Source organism: Vicugna pacos, chromosome 10 (assembly GCF_048564905.1).
Source record: "Vicugna pacos chromosome 10, VicPac4, whole genome shotgun sequence".
Taxonomy (NCBI): Eukaryota; Metazoa; Chordata; class Mammalia; order Artiodactyla; family Camelidae; genus Vicugna; species Vicugna pacos.
This window is the reverse complement of record NC_132996.1, coordinates 2,219,721-2,245,028: the sequence shown is the minus strand read 5'-3', so window position 1 is coordinate 2,245,028 and position 25,308 is coordinate 2,219,721. Positions and strand designations below refer to the sequence as shown.

General features: G+C 43.3%; 1 long non-coding RNA gene across 1 annotated transcript; it reads left to right on the top strand.

Annotated features, from left to right (window-relative positions):
• On the top strand, window positions 1-24,686 carry LOC140698900 (uncharacterized). The gene is made up of 8 exons (XR_012076906.1): window positions 1-206; window positions 1,593-1,762; window positions 6,352-6,537; window positions 8,406-8,497; window positions 11,347-11,430; window positions 21,933-22,118; window positions 22,675-22,730; window positions 24,585-24,686. It is a non-coding gene; the product is annotated as an uncharacterized lncRNA (long non-coding RNA).
• The last annotated feature ends 622 nt before the right edge of the window (window positions 24,687-25,308 follow it).

The following is a 25,308-nucleotide window of genomic DNA, read 5'->3' as shown; positions in this document are numbered from 1 at the left end:
CCGAGCAGTTGCTCACCAACGTGGCCTTCAATCTACGAGGACTGCAGGCTGGTGGAGAAGAGGATCGAGGACTTCACAGAGTCACTCCTCATCTTGCCCAAGTCCAAGTAGCTGGATGGTGCCCCCGACAAGTCTGGGGACAAGATCACCCTCCTCTGCATCCCGTTTGAGAAGGAGGACGTCATGGGACTGAAGACAGACAGCAGGTAAGTTTCCCTGGAGGCCAGTCCACCCTGGCTGTGTGCCAGGTTTCTTCCCTACATCCAGAAAGGGATCAGCAAAGAAGAAGACTGTCTTGTAGCCAAGGGGGGAGAGAGGGGCAGCCCGCCGGTTTACAGACATTTAAAAGTGAACCTGCCTTTGTTTCAGAGAGATCCTTTTAGGGTTAGTGTGGACACTTACTCCCGCTTTTCAGCCAGGACCACTGGTGGGACCCCTGGAGTTGCTGTCCAATAGAGTAGCCACAGTCACTGATGCTAGGAGCACTGGGGAGGAGGCTGGTCTGTGTTGAGATGTGCTGTAGGTCAAATGCACATCAGACGCTGAGGCTTGTCTAGTAAAAGAATATTAACTATCATGTTACTTCCTATATTGATTACATGTCAAAATGTTAGTATTTTAAATACAGTAGATTAAGTAAGATCTGTTCTTAAAATCTGTTTCTAGTATTTGTTTTTTGTTTGTTGGTTTGTTTCTTTGTTTACCGTTTTAAATGTGGCAACTGGGAAACTTTCTTTACATGGCTCTCATTTCATTTTTGTTGGGAAGCCTGTCCTCAGACAGTGTCAACCCTTTGTTTATAGATGAGATGCTGAATCCCGAGAGGCAGAACGAGGCGCTGGTTGAGCTGGGGCTGGAGCCAGTGTCTCCTGCCCCCCAGGCCCAGCACCTGTTCGGCTCAGGCCCTCTCTTCCTGCCCGACAGCCACCATGCCAGGTTTGGATATCAGAAACACTGCCAGGGACTTCCGAATTAACTCCTAATGCAGGGAAAGGCGTATCACGGAGTATGGTAGAGAACAGAGAAATGCTCATTCTCACTTTGTCACTGTGATTAAGTCAACGACCCCACTTTGCCTTGGAAGTGCAGATGAGCTCTTCTGGGCTTCCCACCTTCTGCTCTGTTTCCCCGTGTATCTATCGTGCTGTCCCTCATGCAGAAGAGGGTGAGATGCCTTTGCCGAGAGGTGGTCCCCCTTTGCTGGGGAGAGTGAGCGAAGCTGTGTCCCCCCAGCCTACGGCCTCGGTCCTTGAGTCTGGAGATCGCTCATGGCGGTCCCACAGGTGACGGTCGGAGGACCTGGTACATGCTGCCGGGCCCGCTGTGGAGGCGGTGCTCTGTGATTCTTGAACTTAACTAAGATCAGATTCTACTTTCTGGTTGTTGGTAAGTTGCAGGAGAAGATGCCAGATAATTGATAAAAAGAATGTCGAGACCAGCCCTGTGAGTGATAGGCAGAGGGGACCCGAGTCCCACCTGCGTGAGGTGCCTAGCGGGCTCTGGATGAATTTTCTGTTCCTCCCGAACATACCTCTATGGCTTAAGGAAGGGGCAAGTCATTTCGTGTCCATGATCTGTACTTGTCCTCACAGGACCCTGTGATCTACATGCCCGCACTCCCCTTCTTCTCCTTGGAGATGAGGTGTCAGGTTTAGGAACCTGGGCACTGCTGAAAGCATAGCTGCCAGCACCATGGTACACCAAGGCTGGCTCCGCTCACCTCACCTGTCACCACCTGCTGAGTCCCAAGGCGTCAGTCAAGGTAGGTGCATCGGTGCAACATAAGCAGGGACCACCTTCTACCCCTGGACAGACTGGTGGGTGAGCAGTCGAAGCCCGGAGCCCTTCCCCAGCCCCCAGGCCAGTGCCTCCTCTTTTGTCATAGGAGGCACTGGTGACATTTTTGCTAAGCAACTGCTTCGCTCTGAGTCTAAAAACACACCAGAGAATGTCAGCTTGATTTTGACTTTTGAAGTCTGCCCTTGGGATTTGGCGGAGTAGCTGGATGTGTGCTTAGCCCATAGTGGAAGACACTGTCACCATTGTTTACCCAGAACCTCGTGTACCACGCATGGCTCCAGGCATCAAATACAGCAGCGCATTAAACCTCCCTCCTTGTGGGTCATTCTGTTCTGGTACCATAAGGGCTCAGCCAGCATCTTAATGTCAGTGAGTTAACGTGACCAGTGAGCTCGGGTCAAGCACATTCTCTTCCAGTCATTTTATTCCATTGTTGCTTTTTCTATTCCACAGTCATTAATTTATAAAGCAATGCTTTGGTTCAGGAGAAGAGCCTTATTCTCTCCTGCTACTCGTGGTGGAAGTGAGCCTGAAATGTGACCACAATTTGTAGCTCAAAAGCTGCCTAGATGCATGTAGGTGGAGTTTTGGTTAGGGGCGCTGACCACACTGGGGTCCCCCGGCAGCGCCGCTCCCCTCAGGCCCCTGCCTCCCCTGGAGCAGGAGGTGAGGGTGGGTCTCACCGTCCCCGCGTCCCTGGCCTCACACACTCTCGTAAATTCATGTACATGCTGTAAAAATCATTTTTCTTCTTGTGTGTTTTTAATTATCTCTTGTTCCTCTTCTCCTTTTTCTTCGTTCATTTTTCTCTTGCACTGCTCAGTGAGCATGTTGTTGCTTCTGAAAATGTGGGCTGTGCACACCCTGCATTGGGAATAGCCAGATCCCCCTCCGTGCTGTCTCCATCGCTTTAAAAAGCAAAAACTTAACAGATGCCTTGATCCGTGTATTATCCTAGTCATCTTTTTAATTTCTAATTTTTTGGAATATTTGCTTTGTTAGCACATCACCCACTGGTGTTTGATACCTGTTAAAATCCTTACTTTGAGGGACATGTTTGGTCCTCCTTATATTTGGTGACAAATGCGCCCTTATTAAACTTGTTTGATTGTTTTGAAGAAGTGAGATGCGAACTGATTAAGGCGGCTGCTGAGGGATTCTTTTCATGGAGAATTTAAACTTGGAAAGTCAAAGTCTGCAGCACCTTGCTCGATTCCTGCTTTTACACAAACGTGCTCGGCATGTGGTTCCTGGCTGTCGCTGTGTGACGTGTGTGAGGGCGCTTCCTGGCCGGCGGTCACTGATGAGGAAGTGGCAGGATCGGGATGGAGGAGCTGCAGGGGACGCTGTTGGAGGAAGCAGTCAGTTTTTTTTCCTTTGCATTCAACTTCCCCGTGCCATTTACCTTACTTTGCCTTCATAAAGGGGCAGAAGTGGGTCTAAAATCCATGCCACTCTTTTGTTCCCTTTATGAGGCTGGGTTTTCTGAGTATCAGGACAACATGGCCTTCTCCTAAGTACCTGGCTCACCTGGATCTGTTGGACACAGGGACTGCAAAAAGGGCCGTAGCTTCCTCTCTGCTCCAGCCAGTGGGCATTCACAGCTGGGTGTGTGGTTTGCCTCAGCAGCCGTGCAGACCTCCCTGCCCCGGCCTTTACTTTTAACCCATGTTGGCAGTAAAGAGTTGAATCCGTTTCTGTTGCAGTTGACGTCCACCACTGACGGCTTCTTTTAGTTTGTGGTAGTCAGTCTCCAACACCCCAGTCAACCGTGAAGGAAGATGCTTTGACCGACCTAGGACCTTGGATTCTCACCCCCACCATGGTTCATCTCACCCGGTGGAAGTGTTTGGCCACCACCATCATGCTGACCATGAGACATTGTTTCTCATTTCATGCTCTGGTCCAAATGTGGACACTTCATTTTTCACTGAATTTGTCTCGCTTGGGTCAGGACAGAATATCTAAATGAGTCCATCACATTCTGGGTGGGGAACAGAACAGAAGTAAGTGTCGCAAGTAGATGGAGTCTCTGCTGTCCGGGTTGGCAAATGCAGACTGGTATCTGTGATGGCCGGGCTGTACTACCCTGGACACAGGCATTTCCCGTGGCTCCCGAGAGCCCAGGGGTCGGAGTGAGAACAGTCTTGCCTAGGTTCCTGCATCCTCGCATGCTCACTGGCAAATGTGTCTGCTAATTAGGAGCTCCCCCGGACCTCGGGCCCTTCAAAGCTCAGACCACGTGAGAACTTCTCCTGGGCCTCCTTTGTGAGAATCCAGTGCCTTCTGAGGTGACCCGTGCCAGGAGATGCCTCCCCCTCCAGGGAGTAACCTACGGAGGATTGTGACTCACTGCACCATGCTGTGAGCTTGTGGGGTTCCGGCCATGGTCCCTGCAGAACTAGACTTGAGATGGGCTTAGTGAAGGAAATTACATGACAGATTCCAGGGCAGGGCCGGGGGGAGGGAACAGGGGAAATTGAATGTGACCTCAAACACATAGATGGGTGCTGGGGCTGTTACTAAAATGGGGAGTCTGGGAGGTACATGCCAGGAATCGAATTCCAGAGTAAATGGTGGACATGAGGCATTTTTAAGGTGCCATTTGTCATCCAAGTTAGGACTTCAAAGAGACACTCTTTCCTATGAGACTGGGGCTCAGGAGAAGGAGCAGGACTAGAGATACACGTTGGGAGTCGTCATTCTTAGCTGGTGTTCACAGCCTTGCTTGTGAATTAGATCATCTCGAGAGCTGCAGACTGAGGCTGGGGGGGCAGGGCTGTGCCTGGATTGGAGGAAAGCCCAGACCATGCAGCTTTGGTGTGTCAGTCAGCGCGTTTGCGATTTTCATTCTAATGCCATTTTCATTCTAATGCCGGGGGATGGGCAGGGCCAGCCAGGAAGAAATCTGAAGGGAGGGTCGTGGCTATGTGTGTGTCTTGGGAATGTGCAGAGGCTGCAGGGTCTGGGAGGGTAGACTTCTTAGAAGCTGGATTTGGAGTGGGGAGAAAGTAGTCACACTCACCTGTGAGGGAGGGAGGGAGGCCTAGGGAGTCCCACCCTACCGGACTCGCTTTCCCATGAATAGAAGGCAATCATACAAAGTATCTGAGGTGAGAAGGGATGGGCGCTGAGAGGGGAGCCGACCTGGAGAATGGTGCTTGGAAAGTTCTGGATTAGTCTCCCTGCAAAATAGAGTTAAAAATACCCAGACTCTTAAGAACATTGATAGTGACTTGGGAGGAGGCAGTTGTTTCTCTGGCCTCCTAAGGGTAAGCCATGTATCCGGGGATACACAGAAGATATGGGCAGTCTGTTCTGGGGGCTTGATCCTTACCGGGGGAACAGTGTAAGTTCAAAGAGGGAGAAGGGCAGCGGAGGGAAACTAGCCAGGCCCCGTGTCAGGTACCAGTCGGCCGCCCTACTTGCCTGTTGCATTCACATCCATGCCTCCCAGGTGGGCGGTGGCAGCCCCCTTTTGTGGATTGGGAAGCCTTCTCAGAAGGGTTAAGGAATTGGTCCGTTTAGTGGCTAGTAAGTGCTGTAGCCGAATTCAAGCATGGCCTTGTCAGACGTCAAGGGCATGTTCTCTCTACTAATTCCGGTACCTCCCTGTTGTGCCTGGAATGGTGAAGTGGGTCAGTTTTGGAGCATTTCAGAAAAAGTATGATTTAAGTGCCTCAGGACTGTTTCACAAAGCTCAGTGTTCTCTGTTGGTTCGGAAGCACCGCAGTGCTTTTCGCCCCGCACATGTTAGGTCTTACTCCTTTGTCAATGACGTGGTTGCAAATGACGTGCAGGTGCAAAACCAGACTTGGCATCTTCTGAAGGGAAACTCTCCAGTTCTCCCTTGATTGGCTTTCTTCCACGGGCTGTAGCTGTGCTGCAGCATAAGCCTGAGCTTTACTTATGGAGTGAGGGTTTAATATCCAAAGTTAGCATAAAACGATCAGATGAAGAAAATCGACGTTGACAATTTATTTTTGGGTTTCATTAGTCAAGATATACTATCAGTTAATGGCCCATATAGCAAATGAAATTGAATACAGGACATTGCATTTCTTGCTTTCTATTTAGAGTTCTTTTACAACATATGGTTGCCTGCTTTGGAACATCAGCTCCACCACCAGGGCTCCTGTCAGTGTGTTGGTGTGATTGCATTTACACAGTGAATATGATCTGGGCTTCCTCAGCCTCAAAAACTCCAGTGCAGAATCACGGGCTGTAGCCGTCTGTTAGTCACGCAAATACTTCTAAAATTATATGATTCCAGAAAAGAAAGAAGAGAGAGAGAGAGTTTGCCTTTATCAAATTTCCTTTCAGTTCTAAATGAAAACTGTTGTTGAGCAGCTCTGGTTTCCTTTGGATAAGAATATATACATTTCTTTGCATGTAACCTTGGTTCTGGACTAGAACACCAAGTTCTTGCTGTCCACAAGCCACAAAAATATTAGCCAAATTGCACACGTGTGAAATAGTTTATATTTTTTCTGAGAAAGTGTCCTTGAATTTGGGACTTGGGCTGTGATTTTTGCTTTTTGCTTCCCCCAGCCATCTTGCAATCTCTCACTCCTTCCCACGTGGCCCCCAAGATTTCGTGGTCTCAAAGGAGGGGGCAACTACCCAGTTGGTCACCATGTACAGCTGCTGTAGACGGAGCCCAGCGAAGACCTAAAGGACATTATCAGAGAGGACTTCCTGGAAGAAATGTGCTCTACATTCAGTTGTGATAACAGAGTAAGAATCAGCCAGGAGAAAGAGTCAAGAATGTGGCTCAGGTCGCAGGGGCAGCCCGGGCAGGCGCTTGGAGGCTTTTGGCGTGGGGACCCGGGGAGAGTGCCCTGTGTGGTCCAGGGTGGAGGGTGTCCCTTCTGGGGAGGACACTGGAGAGAGTCTGGGGTTGAGGGCTTTGGAAGAACTTGGGTTTTACTAGAACTGACACAGTAGGCAGTGAATGGTGTCATCAGAATTTGACCCTCAGGAAAGGTACTTCTGGTTTTGCTTCTGATATTCTACAGACAGAAGGGTCGGGACGGGTGAGAGTAGGTATGTCTGTCACTTTGAGACTCACCCCGTCATTTATTTATTTATAACACGTGCACTTCTTTGAGTCTAGGGGAGAGAGGGTGTAGCCACATTAGTAAGCAAAATGTATTTGCTTCTTGAGAGCTTAGCATTGTCAGAAGTTTACTTAGCCTATAATATTCTAGGAACAGAGGAACAAATTGTGGATTTTGGAGGGAGGGAAGGCTTCCTTGGGAAACAGTCAAAATGAGCCTGGAGGCAAGTGGGAAGTAGGAGCAGGTCAGGGGGCCCCTGAGGTCACTGGGGACCTGGGTACTGAGGTGAGGCTGGGCGAGCAGGGTCTGGGGTGGGGCTAGAATTCCAACAGGGAGCCTCTGAAGGGTTTGAAGTGGGGTGATGTAATCAAATTTGTGATTTGGGAAAGGCTGCTTTGGCTTTGTGTGTGTGTGTAGCGGGTAAGAGGGGGAGGGTGCCACCAACTGAGGAATCATTAGAAGACCATTCACAGGCTGGGAGAAGGGCGTCGGGGTTGCTTGGGGACGGCAGGGGCAGTGTGGATGCCGGATTTCCTTATTGGGGGCTTGTTAGCGGGGCCGCCCTAGAGGTACCTTGTGGCTGGAAGGAAACTGATGGAGGCCGTCAGCTGAACTTTCCTCTTCTCTCTTTCCCTGCCTTGTGTGATGATCTTAGCTCAGCCAACATTTGGAACAGAAGAGCTAATTTCCAGGGTAGCCCAGGACGTTGTTGAGCTCGTTCGAGTGAGATCTGATGGGATCTAAGTTTGTGTTCAGTTCTGGATGTTCACTTAGCTAGAAACGTCCTGTCATTTCGATTTCCAAAGGGGTTTTTATTCATGATAAAGATTGCTTGGTGAGAGGAAATTTAATACAGCTGTTGTCTTTTTCAAGAAAAATCATATCTTTTAAGAAATTTAATATTCAAAAGAATAGAAATATATAAAATTGTTAAAGTAAGTTTTTGGTGTAGTTTCTTTGCTTTCTGAGCTACTGTGGAGTTAGAGCCTTGGCATTACTTAATAGCACATCCTTGTCAGTATTTAAAGAGCTGTTAGTGAGCCCCCCAGGCCTCACCTCTCAAAGAATCGTTAAAGTTTGCTCTAAAATAGTGAGGTCATAAAGGTCTTGTTTGCAGAAATCAAACAGTTTGTTTAAAATGTGCAGCATAGCTCCATTTATAAAATAATAGTAAGTTCAAAATTAAGAAAGTGGAGGATAATTGACTTTTTTTAAACCTGAAACATAAACTTTCTTGTGCTAATTTTGCAACTGGAAATTTTGAAAAGAAAAGTCCTACTGCAATATCATCTACGTGAAATACATATATGAGTTTCACGTTTGAAATGTAAATGCGCAGTGGTTTTCGAAGTCAGGAGCATTCCAGCTCAGATACTGGCAGTGATGGTTGCTGGTTTTCAATGGAAGAGCCTTAATTTTCCTTCTTACCTTTTTTTTTTTGTACTGAGAGGGTTGAGTAGTGCTTTGCCAGCATGATTTTGGGGCAATTTGAGGGCAGATGTTGTGTACCAGCAGTGAGATATTTCCATGCATTTTATTTTCCAGACATCACCAGGGCACATGTGGGGTTTGTGCCTGCATGCTGGAATGCTGCAAGACTCCCTGATCCATCACCGTTATGTCCTGGATCTGCTCTGGTCAGTGAATGATTTTCTGTGGCTTGGAGGTAATGCGGTCTGATGGAGATGTTCAGATGTGCAGTAAAGTGCTATTACTTAAAATAAGAGTAACCTAGAAACATTGCTCTAACAATACAGGATGAGGGAGGAGAATTGGCTGAGCTGCTTGCAGTGAGGAGTCTTCTCAGGTGACTCCCACACCGTGATTCCTGCCAATATACGCCCCAGCCCTGCATGGTAGTCCTGCCGAAGCAAGCATGCACTTTGCTCAGAAACGCAGTGAATTTCCTTGTGCCTCTGTTTGTTGGCTTTTTTTTTTGAAAGCACATCTTGCCCTTTGCTTAAATGCCATCCCTGCTAGTCACCACTTACACTCATTCTTCTGAACCTCGTCCATACATAGCTGTTGAATCGATGAACAGAATGTAGTATCTCCATGTAGTGGAACATTATTCACACGTAAGACTGAATAAAAATGAAAAAAAAAAAAAGAGGAAAATGAAAAAGGCCACCTGTTTTGGAAAGTCCACCCTGACTGTTCAACCCGCCCTTTTCCCTTTGAAACCCAATCACTTATGCTCCACTGTACTCTTTTTGATAGTACTTACCACCTTCTAATAATCTTTAACGTTTCCCCCCCCCAAAAAAAGAGAGAGATGCTGATACCACTTCAAAATTGACAAGCCTTGATAACAGCACGTTAAGTGAAAGGAACCAGACACAAACGGCCACATACTGTTGAATTCAGTGATCTGAAATGCCCAGAATAGGCACATGCAGAGGCAGAGAGCAGGTGATGGTTGCAAGGGACTTTGTGGAGGGGGATTAGGGAGTGACTGCTAGTGAAAGGGGGATTCTTTTGGTGTGATGAAGTGTTCTGGAAATAGATGGTGGTGAGGGCTGCACAACCATGAGTGTGCAGAAGACTGCTGAGCTCTGTGTCTCATTGTGCCTGTTGTAGAGCGGCTTTAATTTGCTCTCATTCTGCCATGTCAAGAGCCATTTTGTGCTGTGGCCGTTCTACTCCTGTGAATGTTGAGGGCCAGAGACTTTGTAGAATCATGTTTCATTTTTCCCCCTTGCTGAGTGTAGGCAAAAAAGGTTTAAGCCTGGGAAAGTGCTCCATCTGCAGAAATGTCTTTTAGTTTTGCATGGTGTAAAAATCTTGTCAGCTTTTAATCATTGAGGCCAGTGTGTGGGGGGAAATAGCCCGTGAATCCTGGGTGAGACCGGGAAGAGCCGCGCTTCCCTCCCGGACCCGGGTGGGGATTTCACCCCCGTTCAGGCAGTGAAGGGCCGAGACCCGTGAGCGGAGTTGACAGTCGTGAATATTTACGTGTTTCCGCTGCTTCATCTTGGATATGAAATTCAAGCTGGGCCAATTTGTAGCGGCAGCCTCATCCTACATCAGGAATTTATAGCATCTGCTCTTTGAGGTGAAGACCTGACAGACTTGATTATTTAACAGTCTGCCTTGAATTGATATCTCAGGTTCCTTTGTCAAAAGCAAAACAGCAGAAATACAGACGTCCTTCAATGCCAATGTGACCTGGAACAGGTTTAGTCTCTGTGCCTCAGTGGCCTTGTGTGCGGGTGGGGAAGATGATAAAAGTGCTTCCCTCAGAGGGGGTGGTGAGGGGAGAGTGAGAAACGCAAATGGAGGACTTACATGAGATGCTCATGAATGACCGAATTTAGTGCTCTCAGCCTGGTGAGGCCTCAGGGGCAGAGATGTCAGAACAGAGCAGTCCGAGCCGGAGCTCGATCCGCATTGGCAGCTTTTATGATCAGTATCACCCACTGTGGGTTATCAGGTAGTTTTAAGACTTGATAATATGAATTCATGAATAATGTTAGAAGACTAGACATCTCAGATCCAGTTTACATAGTTCTCAAGATTTCTTCTGAGAAATGGATGGTTTCTTCCCAATCTAAAATCTGAGATGATTCTCTAAAAAATTCTGTATTCCTCCATCTTTTTGCTTTAATTCTCCATTTCTTGAAAAACATAGTTTTTAAATGGAGTTAATGGGGACTGAACTGAGGGCCTCATGCACGCTAAGCACATACTGTCCAAAATGAGGTATAATCTCCCCCGTAATTTTTTTTTAACTTTACTTTCTTAGTATTCAGAGGTTAGAGGCCTCTAATTCTTTTTCTGGAGACTTGTCATGAACCTGTAAATCTATAAGTAATGGACAAAACTTGTTTTATTAAAAAAATCAATAGAATATTCTGCAATGCATCCAAAAAGAAGTGCTCATTGACTTAAAATGTTTCTCCTTTAAGGTGATTTCTCCTTTTTGGCCTAGCTTAATTTACTAACAGCCATCCTCATCATCATAATGACCAAACTCGCTCTGAGTTTGGTCCTTAGTCTAAAATGCTTTCCTCTTGTTTTACTTCATAGCAGGTGTTTGAGGGTAGGTATCAGTGTCCCCTTTTTTGCAGCTGAGGGATTGAGAGATGGAGCAGCTTGTCCCGAATCACGCGCAGCTGGCGGTGGCTAGCTCGGTGCTGGAACCCAGGCTGCACAGGATGCGTTCTCTATTGCTCCTCTAATTAGTCTCCCATTAAGTGGTTACCCGAACTCCTGTGGCTCCATAAATGGCCGATTTTAGTGATCTCAGCCTGATGAGGCCTTCAAAGGAGAGACAACATTGAGAATGTGAGACAGAGTGGCATAAATTAAAATTGTACATTTTCACAAATGTTTAATTCTCAGATAATTATATATAAAGTTAATTTTTTTTATTTTAGTGCTCTGTAAGTACTAAAAACCAAACATTAAAAATAATTATAGTGCAAAAGAGAAGTGGGCTTTGAAAGTCCAACCAGTGCTAATGATGTTACTTGTTTTTCTCTAGTGGCCCTTATTGACAGAAATACTTACAAAGACTGAATTGCTTTATGTAGTCTTAATATGGAAGAAAAGATTGTCAGTGAATATTGTAAGTAAAATCTTTACTCCTCTCTTTCCTGTTGATGAAAATGTAAGTTGTTTTCATGGCTTATGTGCATTTCCTCATTTGTGAAATTTGAGTAATATCGTTTACTTTGTATGACTGTGAGAGTTAGACGCCTTGTATACAAAGAACCCAAGAGGTAATTAATAAAATTGTGCTGTCACAATGACAGATATTTTAGAAGGATCAACTCTGAATACTAAAGAGTTTCGCTTATTTCTGATGCATATTCAATATGTATATATGATATATTTGAATTTGGTTTAAAGTAACAAGGATTCATTTTTTTTAGTGTAGTATGAAGTTTTAATGAAATTTGTATCATTCTAGTGAGACAGGGACTAATTAAATTGCCTTAATCAGATGACCTTGAAGGTTAATTACACAGAATATGTATTGTTATAACTCAGAATTCATGTTGCCGTAACCATCCACTCAGACATTTAAATTCGTGGGATTCTGACCAGATCCATTAAGTTTAGTAAAATCCACATTGATCATTTTTAGGGAATAAGCTTCTCTTGCGATTAAAGAAAATTTTGATTTTTTTTCCTGCACTCTTAACAGGTTTAAAATATCAAAATATTGATTTGACATGTCACTTTTCTAATAGAGAGAATAAAGCTCATGCTGTTTTATTATGTAAATAAATGTTTTTGTATTTCAATAAACTTGTATGATATCCTGGCTCTTTGAGAAGTATTTTGCAAAATACTTAGATACCCTACTGTTGGAAAAATACATACGTGACTTTTATGAATATTGTGCCTAGTACAGTGCTTTTGCTACAGTGCAAGACATGAGGCCTAGGAGAGCTTTGCTGCCGATTGCCAGGAGGACAGATCCCATGTCTCAGTTTCCCCTCCTGCAAAATGAAGTGGCTGGACCGGATTCTTTCCTCTTCTAAGATGAGTTTCCATGAGCCTATGTCTTCTGTATATATTCAGGAGTATTAGCAATATCAGATTAAATACTGAATACCCCTCCCTTCCCCGGAAGCAAAGTGCAGTATGTGCTAAATAAGCTTTTAGTTATCTGATTCTCGTTTCTGATCCTACAGGCAATTTTTTTGTTGCATCTTTCCCGGCAACCTGGAAGGTCTTTTTAGCCATAGGTGACGCTGTCTTGATTTTCCTGTTTGTAAAAGAAGGCTTAAACAACGTTATTTTATTTTGATTTCTTTCCTTAATGCTTCAGAATAGCCCAATGTCCATTATGTCTGTCTACCTGTAAAAATTATTCTGCTTATATCTTAGTTTTATTCTGTCATGTCTCTGTGAACATTTCAGACTTGCTTTGCAAACAATGGTAAAATTCGTCTTGTCTTCCAGTGTTAGAAACCAGTGAGCCGGGATTTTATAAAACAACCAGAAGCGGCCTCTGGGGCACGTTAAAGCTGAAAAGCGTATTGAGTTCCCTGAGTATTGACCCCGCCGCTGTGTGTTAATTGCTGGTAGGAGATTTGGTGCATTTACGAAGGGGTGTAGTTTTTGACTTGGGTTTGTTTGCACGCGCTGCCACTGAGCCACGTGAACCTGAGTCAGTTCGTTTTGAGATTTTCCCTCGTCTGTGAGATGGGGGCATTCGTATCTACTTTGTAGAATTGTGAGAATTAGAAATTATGTATAGTATTTACCACAGTGGTTATGTCAAGAGGGCTCAAAAACTTTAGCTGCTGTTTTGTGTGAAGCCATCATTTGAGAGTCTTTGGCAATTACTAAGAAACAGGAAAATAAGAAAAGCTGGTTTTATGATGAAAGATATTTGAGGAGGTTCCATAGTTCCTATAACCATAATTAAGCATCAGCAGAGTAAGAACTGTTACACAGTCATCCTGAACCAACGTTAAGCCACAGAATTATTTGTTACTTCATATATGTTAGGGCCTAAGGAGATCCAATACTTATACACATGTTGTCTCCAGCAGCCAACTGAGAGATGACACAAAACAGTAGGCATGCGATAAATGTCTTCTTTGTTACTGATGAAGCCACATTCTCCATGAACTTCAGGGCTGTGGGAAATGCATGTCATGACACTGTGTCCCAGAATTAGAGACTCACCCTGTCCCATGTAGCTCTGGGCCACAGCGAGCCTTCCCTTGAGAGGACCTGCCCCTTCATGCACAGGGCTTTCCTGCCATGGAACTGAGCATCCCGGGTGCTTCCCAATCGTGACCAACACTGGAGGGAAAGGAAGGATTTCAAATTCCCTGCTTGTCTTCCCAGACTCACACCTCACTCTGTTACTGTGATGAGGGCTAGCTGTGGGCCAGGGGCCAGGGGTGTGAAGGGAGGAGCACTCTCCATGGCCCAGAGGAGTGGTTAGGGGGCATCCCCTCCCACGGTTTAAACAGGTGGTGAGATAGAAGAGAAGGGTGCTCCCCAAGAGTTTATAAAAGTAGAAATAAGGATTTTCTTTGTGACTTAGACTAGCCAGGAAACACATAAATGATTAGAAGGGAGACTTGTAAATCACTTTGATATTAAATTAACATTTGTTGAGCACCAAAAGTGTGCTACATTCTTTTCTGAGAGTTTTACAGAAATGAATCCTTCAATCTTCTCAACAAGCGAGTAAGGAAGATTTGATTGTTGTCTCAGGTTTACAATGTGGAAATTGAGGCATACAGAGGGTAAGTAAGTTGGCCAAAATCACAGAAGTAGTAAGTGGCAGAGCTGGTATTTAAACCCTGGCTGTCTGGTTTTGAGGCTCCCAGAGATGGGCTTTGGGTGTTTAGCGTTATCTGTATCCCTGAATTTATTTACCCCTGTGCATAAGTCAGCCCAGAAAGGAAAGGGAAAGGAGAGTTACACAGGTGCTCATAGTCGTATCTCGGCCACTGTCTACGGAAAGTGCACTGTGATTGGCGTTAATTGTTTTCCAGGCAGTATATCTGTTCTTATAACAGAAATTTAGTCCATTGAGTTAATCTAGAATCCCTTCCTGCTCTGCTTCTGTCCATGGTTGCATGTGACTGCCTGCCCGCGATTGGGCGGTGGAGGACAAAATGTACTCATGGTTGAACTCTGATATTTCAGTCTGGTTCAGTTTCACATCTTCTGTTACATTAGTAAGTTAAGTTTCTGGTTTTCTTTCATCAGTGTGTGATGAGTTTGGTTAATGTGAAACCAGTCCATGGGAGCCCAGGGGTGCTGACGTTATGATTTCTGAGCACGTTGTGGCACTTCAACCCGAGAAGACCTGGCTGGAGGATTTCCACCAACCGCACTGATTTCCCCCAACAGCGGGGTCCTCTCCCACCCCCGGATGTGAGGCTGGGAGCTCTCTGAGTAAGCCAGTCAGCGGCCAAGTCCACCAATCAGAAAATGATGAAGTACCTGCAAGTGGGTTTAATAGAAGAAAAGAGTTTCCAGGTTGTCTGATGGGATGTTCGAGTCCGTTTGGTGAAAAACTGTCCACTGTCTGTGGTTGAGCTGCTTCTTTGCTGTTGAAAAGTATGGATTAGATGAAGGGATTTTAAAAAGCAGAAAGGAGTGATTTCAGGTGGTACGTCCACACAGGTGAGAAGTGATGGATGACCGCCTGTGTGAGGCATAGACAGAGTCTTACAAACTTCATAAAATAACTTTAAAAGCTCTTCCATCTGAGTGCACTTCAAATGGGGTCTAGTTCATCACTGGTCATGCTGAGAATGCAAATAATTGATGATGGCTGAAAGGACACGGAGGCATCAAAAAGGTCTCAGTCATTTTCCCTTTTTAAAGGATGAGGCACAGTGTAATATATTTGAGCTGGTTTTCCACTGAACAATTTTTAGTGTTTTCTGGGACTCCCCAGTGCCCCAAACTTCCGTGCAGCTGGGTGTCCCCTCAGAGCAGCTGTGTCAGCGCTTGCCCTGGGCTGACGCGGTGTCACGGGGAGCAGGGCGGTCAGCGTCCCCGGCTCCTCCGAGCTCCGTCTCCTCATCCGCAGAGCCGGGTTTCTCTTCCGTGTCTACTTAGTAGGGTTGCTGAGAATCACACGTGATGGTGGTCAGGTGTGATTTGTGGTTGTCTCTGTGATTGGCATATAGTCAGTATTTGATACAAACCCTTTTTTTGTATAATTGTAGCACCTAGATTGCAGTGGTTTTTAGTCTGCATTTTTTTATAACTTTATTCATATTTTTAAATATGCACTTATTTTTATTTATTTTTTTGGAGGTAGTGCAGAATGAAGCCAGGACATTGTGCATGCTAAGCAGGTGTTTTACAATTGAATAATACACGCCCTCCTTGTCTGCACTTGAACATAACTATTGCAATAAACAAAATAGCTCTTAAACACCATCAAGTTACCTAGTCTCGGTATATACAATTGAACACGTATGCTATTTCAATAAGAATAATTGTTGTTGAGAAATAATTTCTGAATCTGTTAATGTGCTTAAAAACGATCATAGGTAGTGATAAACACGAATCTTTGATCCAGTACTTCTTAGGGTCTGTTTTGCCATCAAGGGAAATTACATTCTACAGAGAAGGCTAATTGGGTCTCTTTGGTATTTGGATGGTTTAGCAGATGATCAAGGCTTTCAAAAGCTGACAGTTTTGTATTTTAAGCTAACTAAAAAGTTATCTTCTAGAAGTTGTAAGTACTAAGCTTGTGAATTGCCCAGTAATCCAGGGGTAAGTGTCTGTGTCTGTGTGAATGTTTGTGTGTGTGATTTCAGGAAGGTAGAAATAAGTTCCATATAGTCTTCGGATACCTTTCTCCTCCAGTTCAAGGTGTAGTCATATATTTACACAAATAAATTGATATTGTTTGTCATTTGGCATATTGTTGTGAATAAGAGGTTCTCATACTTGTTTCAGAAGGGTTGGGGAGCATGAGCTTAGAAAATGGGAGGAGAAAGAGGCAAGGAGGCACTACACACTTTGTGCAGGATATGAGAAACAGTAGCTTTTCATTTCTCTTTTCTTCTAAAGCAAACTGGCACTGAGTTGTAACCTGCTATTACTCAGAATTGCTTTTCTGATCAGATACAAGTGCCTCAGATTTTTCAAGGCAACATGAATGATGAAATGTGTTTTAGCAGTTATCTTTAAAAGTAGTTTTATTTTTCAAGTAAAAGGCAATTGCCTGTTCTTTCTTCCAGTGGTACAAGAAATTCTCTTGATCTATGTACATGATCCATGTGCTTAGTTTCTATTTTTTTTTTAAAGGCTTGTTTCATTGTGGTTTGAATGAATGTTTAAAATTTCTGGATTTTGATCTTTAGAACATACTGATTTATCAAAACTTTTAAAAAACTGATTGTTCTTTGGTCGTTGTTTTTTGGGGCACCTTATTGATTTCTTTTGTCTGTTAAAGAGGGAAATTCTTCCTCTAGCCTTAAGATCATTAAGTGAATGGTTAACAGTGTGCCTTTAATATTATTTGAATGCATTGATCATGTTTGTCCAGTGAATTTAGAATTGACTCATTGTAATGACTTTGCTTTGATTCTGTGACTTTTGCTCCTCTCCACAAGAATTTGAATTCTCTGTTGCATTTTGTATACGTGTTCTTCACAGGGGAAGAAATTTTGCATTTTTTACAGAGGTGGGTTTTCCTACCCCTCTGAATGCCTTCTGTAATTTATACAATAAATGTCTGTTATTGCAGTGCATAATTATTTCATAAACTACTTTTTGGCATCAGAAACAATGACAAAGAATTATACTAAAAAATACGAAAACCTTCCTTCCTTTGAAGAATAGAAGTGAGGTGGTCAGCTTCACGCATGCTTTGTGCCTGACACACTTACTCTCATGCCATTGTGTATCATGATTCGGAGATGGAGTTGCTTCAGGTTTATAGATTTTTCTTTTAACATTTGTGTTGAATTCTTTCTCCAGGCTGATGTTTCCTGCTGGGTTTGTGGAAAGAGTGGAAGGGTAACAAATGCTTTGTTTTGTTTTCAGGAGACCTGAGTTGATGAGAAAAGTGTTGAGGTTGGGCTGAGGAACAGTGACACTCCCTCTCCTCCGGGCTGAAATTGATAAACAAAGAAATCAATTAAGTTTATCGGTATTTGACCAATAGAAGTTTGCGAGTCCAAGCTGGCTAGATATGCCCAATGGGAATTACTGAATTCACCTGCAGAATTAGGTGCTTTATCAAGTAGAAACTGCTTAGAGCAATCAGAAAAATCAGTAATATGATGAGATATAAAAGGATTATAATAACTTTTATTTCTGAAACTTTTCTACGGTAAGTTGTGTAGAGCTACTATTAAGTTTCAAGCACCAGGAGTTAAGAGTGTGGGTGGTTATGTAGGATCGTTATTCACGGATGTGTCTAGTCCCTGCTAGAGTGGCTGCAGCTGGCAGAAAAAGACTGACAGCCAGGATTTGTCATCCTAGGCTGTCCTCCATAATGGTTCCATGTGAGAGCCCATGATTGCTTTAACAAATTGTAACACACCCCAGCCGCCCGTGAACTTTAAGAAGAGAAAAGTATGCTTAGAAACTGCTTAGCAAGCAAGTACCTGTGCATCCTCACTCCAGTCTCCTTGCCTTAAAAAGCAGAGACAATGCTTTGCTTGAATAGCTGAGGTTTTAGATAGCACTCTGCTGGTTGCAAAGCAAGGACCGAGGCCCTCAGCTATAAACGCTGGGCTTGTGTGCTGTTAGAAAGTCTATTATCCCCAAAACAAGGACCAGGCTGGTCTGGTGGTCTGCTTTGTAATTCACATATCTAAAAATGTATCTTGTTCCCTTCACCCCATTACTTCCTTAAAATTAAACTAATCCTTTGTACTCATTGTGTATTCTACAATCTCTGCCTCACCCTGTCTTTCCCGAAGTTCCTCCTTACTATCACACAACTGCTAATGAATTTTCCTTTGATTATACACAATAAATATGGGAGCATTTGAGAGCCTCTTGGAGTTGACTCCCTACTCCCTCTCGATTTCTTGACTTTTTCCACAGAGTCTTAAATAATCATTCCATATCGGTAAGACTTCTGCCAGCCAGAACCCACAGTTCCAGGTGAGAACGATGCAGGCTTTATCTCTCCTACCAGATGAAGACAGAGAAGAGAATTGAGATCTGTTCCCTCGTGGTCCCTTCCTGCCCCAGGGCCACTGCAGTTCACCTGCAGCCTTCTGGCCTCTGCTCAGAGGGCCTCTGTCCCAGGACTGACTGCGGCCTTTTCTTCCCTTTTCAACATTTCCTGTGCCTTTCAGAAGTTGGTCTCTTCTCTGTAATACAACGCTGGCAGATTTGATGGTGGTCAGCGTGCTGGTGGGCAGTCCTTTGGGGACTCCCAGGAGCCATGCTGATTTTCCTGAGTCTTTCAATCGGGGTTACAGAAGAGTCTAGCACCAGAGGAAGCCCATTCACGTGAGGTCAACAGAGCATTTCATCAGTTTCATTTTATTTTTAAATTTTCAGTGGAGAAATTATTTGTAGCAAACTGTTCCAGATTTTCGGCAGCCTGCTTTCCTCACCACGATTTCCTTGATGGCTCTGGTGCTTGTTTTAAGAACCAAGTTTCTTCTCTGTACTTTTGTAGCTGCTGGGCTTGCCCAATACTTGATCTGCATTTGAAGCAGAATGTTTCTTCGTAATGTCAAACTGATTTTCGTATTTCTGAATATTTCATGTACACTCAGCAACAGTTTCAAGTGAAATGCTCTTGTCCAATTCCGGTTAACTCACATTTGCTGATCTCCTGCTATCATGCTGAGGACAGTTTCTTCTTCCTCTAACAAAAGTTAGCAATTTGCATTTACTCTGGAAGGTACTGCCCCGAGATGCTTTTGTTCTTAACAGTTTTAATACAATTCACCCATTAAAATGTACAGCGGTTTTTACTCTATGCCCAGAATTGTGCATCGCAGTCAATCTTAGAACATTTTCATCCCCCAACAGGAAGCCCTGTATGCACAAGCAGTCATTCCCATCTTCCCCATCCTCCCCCAGCCCCAAGGAGCCACTCTTCTCTCTCTGTGGGTTTGCCTGTGCTGGACATTTCATGTAAATCGAGTCACTTCTTGTAAGTGGAGCCGTCTATTGTGATTGACTTCTTTCACACTGAGTAGCGTTTTCAATGTTTGTCCAGGTTGTGGCCTGGGTCAGTGCTCTATGCTTCGCTATTGCTGAATAATATTCCACTGTATGGCTGGGCCCCACTGTTTACCCATTCATCACGTGATAGGCATTTGGGTTGTTGCTGCTTTTTGGCTGTGATGAGTAGTGTTGCCGTTAACATTCCTTTAGGAGTTTTTATGTGGACATTTGTTTTCAGTTCTCTTACGTGTGTGCCCAGACAGCAGAATTCTGGTTCATTCAGAAACCAAATGTTCAACTCTCTGAGGACCTGCCAAGCTGTTTTCCAAAGTGGCCACACTGTGTTACGTCCTCACCAGCAAGGGCTGCGTGTTCCGCTTCCTCTGTGTCCTCATTGGTGCTTGTTATTCTTTTTTTTATTATAACCTATTGTAGTGAGTGTGAAACGGTTTCTCCTAGTGGTTTTGACTTCATTTCCTTTACAGCTAATAATATTGAATATCGTTTCATTGTGCTTATTGAACATTTGTATATTTTCCTTGAAAAATACCTTTTCAGATCCTTTATTCACCTTTGAATTGAGTTGCCTTTTTAGTGTTGAGTTGTAGGAGTTTTTTTTTTTTTCTTACATTTGGAGATACAAATTCCTAATCAGATAAATGATTTGAAAAAATTTTCTCCTGTGTGTTGTTTTTTCACTTTCTGGATGGTGCCCTTTGAAGCAAAGTTCTAAATTTTGATGAACTCCAATTTATCTCTGTTTTCTTTGTTCCTTGAGCTTTTGGGGTATTATTTAAAATCTGAATTATTTTATTTAAACTTGTATATCTAAAATGACTTAATTTGTAGGACCGTTCTAGGAGATGGGTGTGGTTGTTCTCCCCAGTCTATGGATAGAAGACTGAGATGCAGAAAATTTCACTGAAATATCAGTGTCACAGCTACCCAGTGCTGTGGGAGCTCAGACACTCATGTTTGTCCCCAGCATCTGTGCTCTTCACCACCATGCTCCACTAATGCCTGGAATCGTGAATGAAAACGTCTTTCCTTTTTTGATTTCTTGTTAGTTTGTTTTCTCATTGGGGACCTCATCTCCTCATTTTCCTTTCAGAAACCAGTGTAGGTTTATTTTAGGTCTCATGTAGGCAGAAGCATTGCTGTCAGTTAACTTCTTTATTATTCACTCTCCAGTGATGATTGTTGCTAGTTGATCTAATCAAGTCATGCTTAAGTCTTTCCTGCTCATGACACTAGAAACAGTCATGACTTACAGAATGCTCAAAGAAGGAAGTATTTGATTGATTTTATTTTGCTACCCAGTCAAACCAATCAAATAAAAACCCCGGTGTTGACACAGATTATAAACCCTCCAGTATAGGGTCACTGTCTTCCTTGTGTTTCATTGGTTCGGTCACAGTGTCTGGATAGTGCCTTTCAGTCCAGCAATTTTGTGAGGATACGGTGCTCGTGAATCAGTGTAAGGACAGAATTTTGACAATAGACTGTGTTGTTTATTTTATAAGGGAATAGATAATATAGAAATTCTGCTCAGATCTATTTTAAAATTAAGCTTGGAATTTTGAGAAGAATTCAAGGAACCATACAAAGATCTTTTTCACTAATTTTAGATCTATCTTAGACATTTTGTGGTTATATAGCAGAATAACTTATCAAGTAGATTTGACAAGAGAAGTGTAGTATTGATTATTTGTTTTAGTTGAAATATTCCAACTGGGATAAATTAATCAATGCCTATAAATGAACAAATATGTTTGTATTTCTATGCAACATGAGAGCAGGCTTCATATGTTTGTATATAATATATATGATTGTGTGTTTTAATCTGTCTGACAGTGTTTTTATAGTTTTTAAGCAATGTTGTAACTTTAGAATTCTCCTAAGAAATTCACTCCCCTAATACAGCAGTTTGTACTGTGTATCCTGTCTTATGCATGGGATTCCACTGTCCCCTCAGTGAGGAATTTCCTCTCCTATTGAGTTAGTAGCAGAGTTAAAGGAGCTGTGATTTCTAGGCCTTTGCTCTCCATGTGTTTGCAGTTGGCTCTCAGTCACGATTTTCCCTTTCCAGAGTTTTCATTGTTAAATTAGAATTTCTGAAAATAACTATTAATATGTTGCATTGGTCTCCCTAGAAACTTGACGTCTTTGTGCTTTTCAGTTTTCAAATTATGAAAATTGTATATGCACACTAGTTTTTAGTAGTCCTTTTTCACTAGATATTTATTTACCTCTTTATAGTTAAAATAATTTTTTCCCCAATGAATGAATTGTTGTGCAATTTTTAAAATATATCTTACTTTTTATTTTTCTTATTCTACCAGGTATATTCATGGTACAGAATTTAGAAAATAAGGATAACCACAGTAATAACTTAAAAATGGCCTCTAATCTCACCTGGAGATACAGTTGTAAGGTTTGAAATTGAGAATTACAAGTCCTCTCACATTGTTCTCCTTTTTCAAGTACGTTTTGGTTACTGAGACCCTCGAATTCCCATATGAATTGTAGCAGCAGCTAGTCAGTTACTGCAGAGGAGCCCGCTGGGATTGTGATCGAGACCACGTTGAGTATACGGATCGCTCTGGGGAGCACTGCCATGCCAAGAGCGCTGTCATCTGATCCATGAATGTGCGTGGTGTGTCTGTGCAGGTATTTAGGTCTTCTTTAATTTTGTTTCAAAAATGCGTAGAGTTTACATAGTATTATTTTACTTTATTTTTTTTTTGCCTTTATACTGAGTACAAGTGTGCAAGGTACCGGGATCAGAATTGTATTATTTCCCCACCACTTGCTGCCACCATGGACCCTGCGGTCTTTCTTTGCCCTCTGTAAAATCTTGCACAAAATAGGATGTCAGTAACTCTCTCTTGAATGAATGATTATATGATTGTTGGATGATGCTTGAGAGTCCTTGTGATAATGTCTTTTTCCCAAAATTTCCCCTCTTCTTATCTATGCCCTTTACCTTCCTTTCCTCCAGCCTGGGTTTCAGCCTGCCTGTGGCATTGATTTTCCCTGCCTGAGGACTCTTCCTTTCACTAGTTCATGATAATGTTACATGTGGGCTGTGGAAATATTTAGATGTCAAGAAAGAGCAAATACATTGCATGCTAGTATTTTTAGAATTTGGTATTCTTTTATCGAATGAAATTAAATAAACCTGACCCCCTGAGCCCTCCCCTGAGCTCTTTTTGCCTTCCTACAGATGATACTGCTCTGGTTGCTGCATGTGCCTTTCCCCAGCCTTCGTTTTCGAGTTGAGTAAGTCACCATCACTGGAGCCCTCTCTTTAAAATGAAGAGAATATTTGCTCCTTCTCCAAGGTTGGGGACTTGGATGAGATGAGGTAACAGATAAAGAATGGAGCCCAAACTCATTCTGACACGTGCTCTTTCCATTCTTTCTCCAGGGGAAAAGAGTACAGTTCAAAAATATAATGATTGTGAGCTAATGAGATAGACAAAACAACTGAACATTTATTACATATCCTTTCATGCCAGAAACAAATGTATTATACACACAAAAAGGACATAAAGTACGGTAGTACTGTGGTTACAAATGTGGGTCCGAGTTCTAGTCCTGCTCTGGAGTGACCAGTCCTGTGAGATGGAGAACTGGTAGGTCGGCTTAGCCTCTCACGGACTTGTTTTCTGTCCTGCAGAGACGGGGCTCGCTAGGCGTCCCCCCCCCCCCGTAGAGGTGCTGTGTGGGATAAATAACGCGCATTGGCAGCCCGAGCATACCTGCTCGTTCCTCGTAAGTGCAGGATAGCATAGCTTTTGTGGTGACGGCTTTGTGACCGTCCCGTGTTGACTCTCTTCTCCAAAGGGATGCCTTGTGGTTTGGAGATGGGATTCTCATTTCTGTGAATACCCAATTATTGTGTTATTGGGCCCTGCTGATTTTAATCTATTCATTATAAAGTACATATTGTAGATATATTTTTCAACCATGCATGCTATTTTTCTTTTATTATTTATAATTCTACCCTTTCATCTCTTGGTGTGACTTTTCATGGAATCCAGGAAACAGTCCTAAGCTACCTGCCTCTTCACAATTCTCCGTGGTGGTTTCCTTCCCTGACTAGAAGAGGGTTTTGCATAGGAAATTTTCTTTGTTCCCCTTTTCTTTCTTCTTTCTGTTGACCTTTCCTTCAGTCCATTTACCTACCCACTGATTCTTCTGACTTGTTCCAAAACGCATTTCAGGCAGCTTACAGAAAAACAGATACCAAAATAAACAGGTGAGAAAATGGGGCCAAGTTCAGACAATGAGGCTAGGAGGCGAGCCTGTGTGAGGGTTGCAGGCATGAGACACACGCCTCTGCCTTGTGACTTATAAGATCGACAGCAGCAGTGTGCCTCAGGCTTCTAGCAGACACAGGGAAACAGGGTTTGTGGGAGATGCTCACTGGCTGTGAAATTAATAAGTGGCTGAGGAGAAGCCCAGCCTTTCCATCTACTAAGGCTTAGGAGAATATTTTGAGTGTGTTCCAATACCAGAGTATTGCATCTTTTCTTTTGTGAGAGTTCTATGTATAGTTGGTTACATTCTATACCTGGAAATTTCTCCAAAACTGCTTCCCACGTGAGTCCCATGGCTCAGGAATGGGGTGGTTCTGCTCATTGACGGGTGTTGGCCAGAAGCAGAAAATGACAGCCTCCAAGGAGCCTGGGATTTGTCAGTTATGTTTTGTCAGTGCTGTAGATTTCAGAAAATGCTTTCACCGTTTCTCTCCATCTGAGGAGGCAGCGTGCTCTCTTACCAGCATCAGGAGCTCAGGGCCACGGGATGATGGGTGATGCCTGCACTGCCGTCAAGACAGCTGAGCTAGTCACTGCAGGCGCGGTGGTTTTACATAGTGCATTTCATGTTCTTTAATGGGTTTCAACAGATAGTTAATTAACTGAGTTAATTAACATTTAATAAATATGATGCTTTGTTGAAAAGACAGTTATAGACAGAATATAAGTTGTGAACACTTTAAAAACGGTTTCATTACTGAAATTTCAGTAGGGAAGATTCTTTATCTTATTTAAGCCTCTCTTTTAAAGTAACAAAGAAACAAGACAGGAAAAGCAGAGGATGATTTCTGTCCTTCCTCTCGGCTTGCAGGTGCCCTCACCTCCAGTGGTATCCATCCAGACACCAGCACTGACACTGGCCGTGCTGAGAACTGCCTCAGCCCTGAAGACACAACTGACAAATAGAAGGGGGCCACGCCCTGTTACAGCAGGTGCTCTCACTTTGTGGGTCCTTATGTAACTGTGTGGTGTTATTCAGGATCGCCTGTTCTACATTGTGTGACGCTGCTGTGGTGTCTCCTAGTTATTTGTTTCCGTAAGTACTCGTGCATGTTTATCAATGTGTTTTACTAGACATCTAAAAATGCTTTTTTCAGATGAAAAATAATGTGTATTTAATATAAAAGTCTGAACAAAGGGGCAAAAGTGTCTTTCCTGGTCCCACTACTCAGAGATAATAATTAACAGTTTAACATCTATTTTCTGTTCTTTTCATCAATGTGTATTACCTCTGTCATAAAAACCAGCGAGCATTTTATGCCTGATTACTACGTGGAGACCTCCATTTTCCATTCGGCTTATTACACGTTTTTCTACAATATTCTATCTCCCCTGGCATGATTTTTAATGACCAGTATAGCATTCTGTCTAGTGGAGGCATCGTCCATTTTACTTCAGACTTAAATAAGCTTTTAAATTCCAAGTATACTTAATTGAAATTCTGAAAAGAGAACTGTGGTGGTACCGAAAGTCCCCTACTTCCCTTCCCCTTTTTTCCTGAGAGTAAAAGCTGCTGACAATGTGGAGTATATATT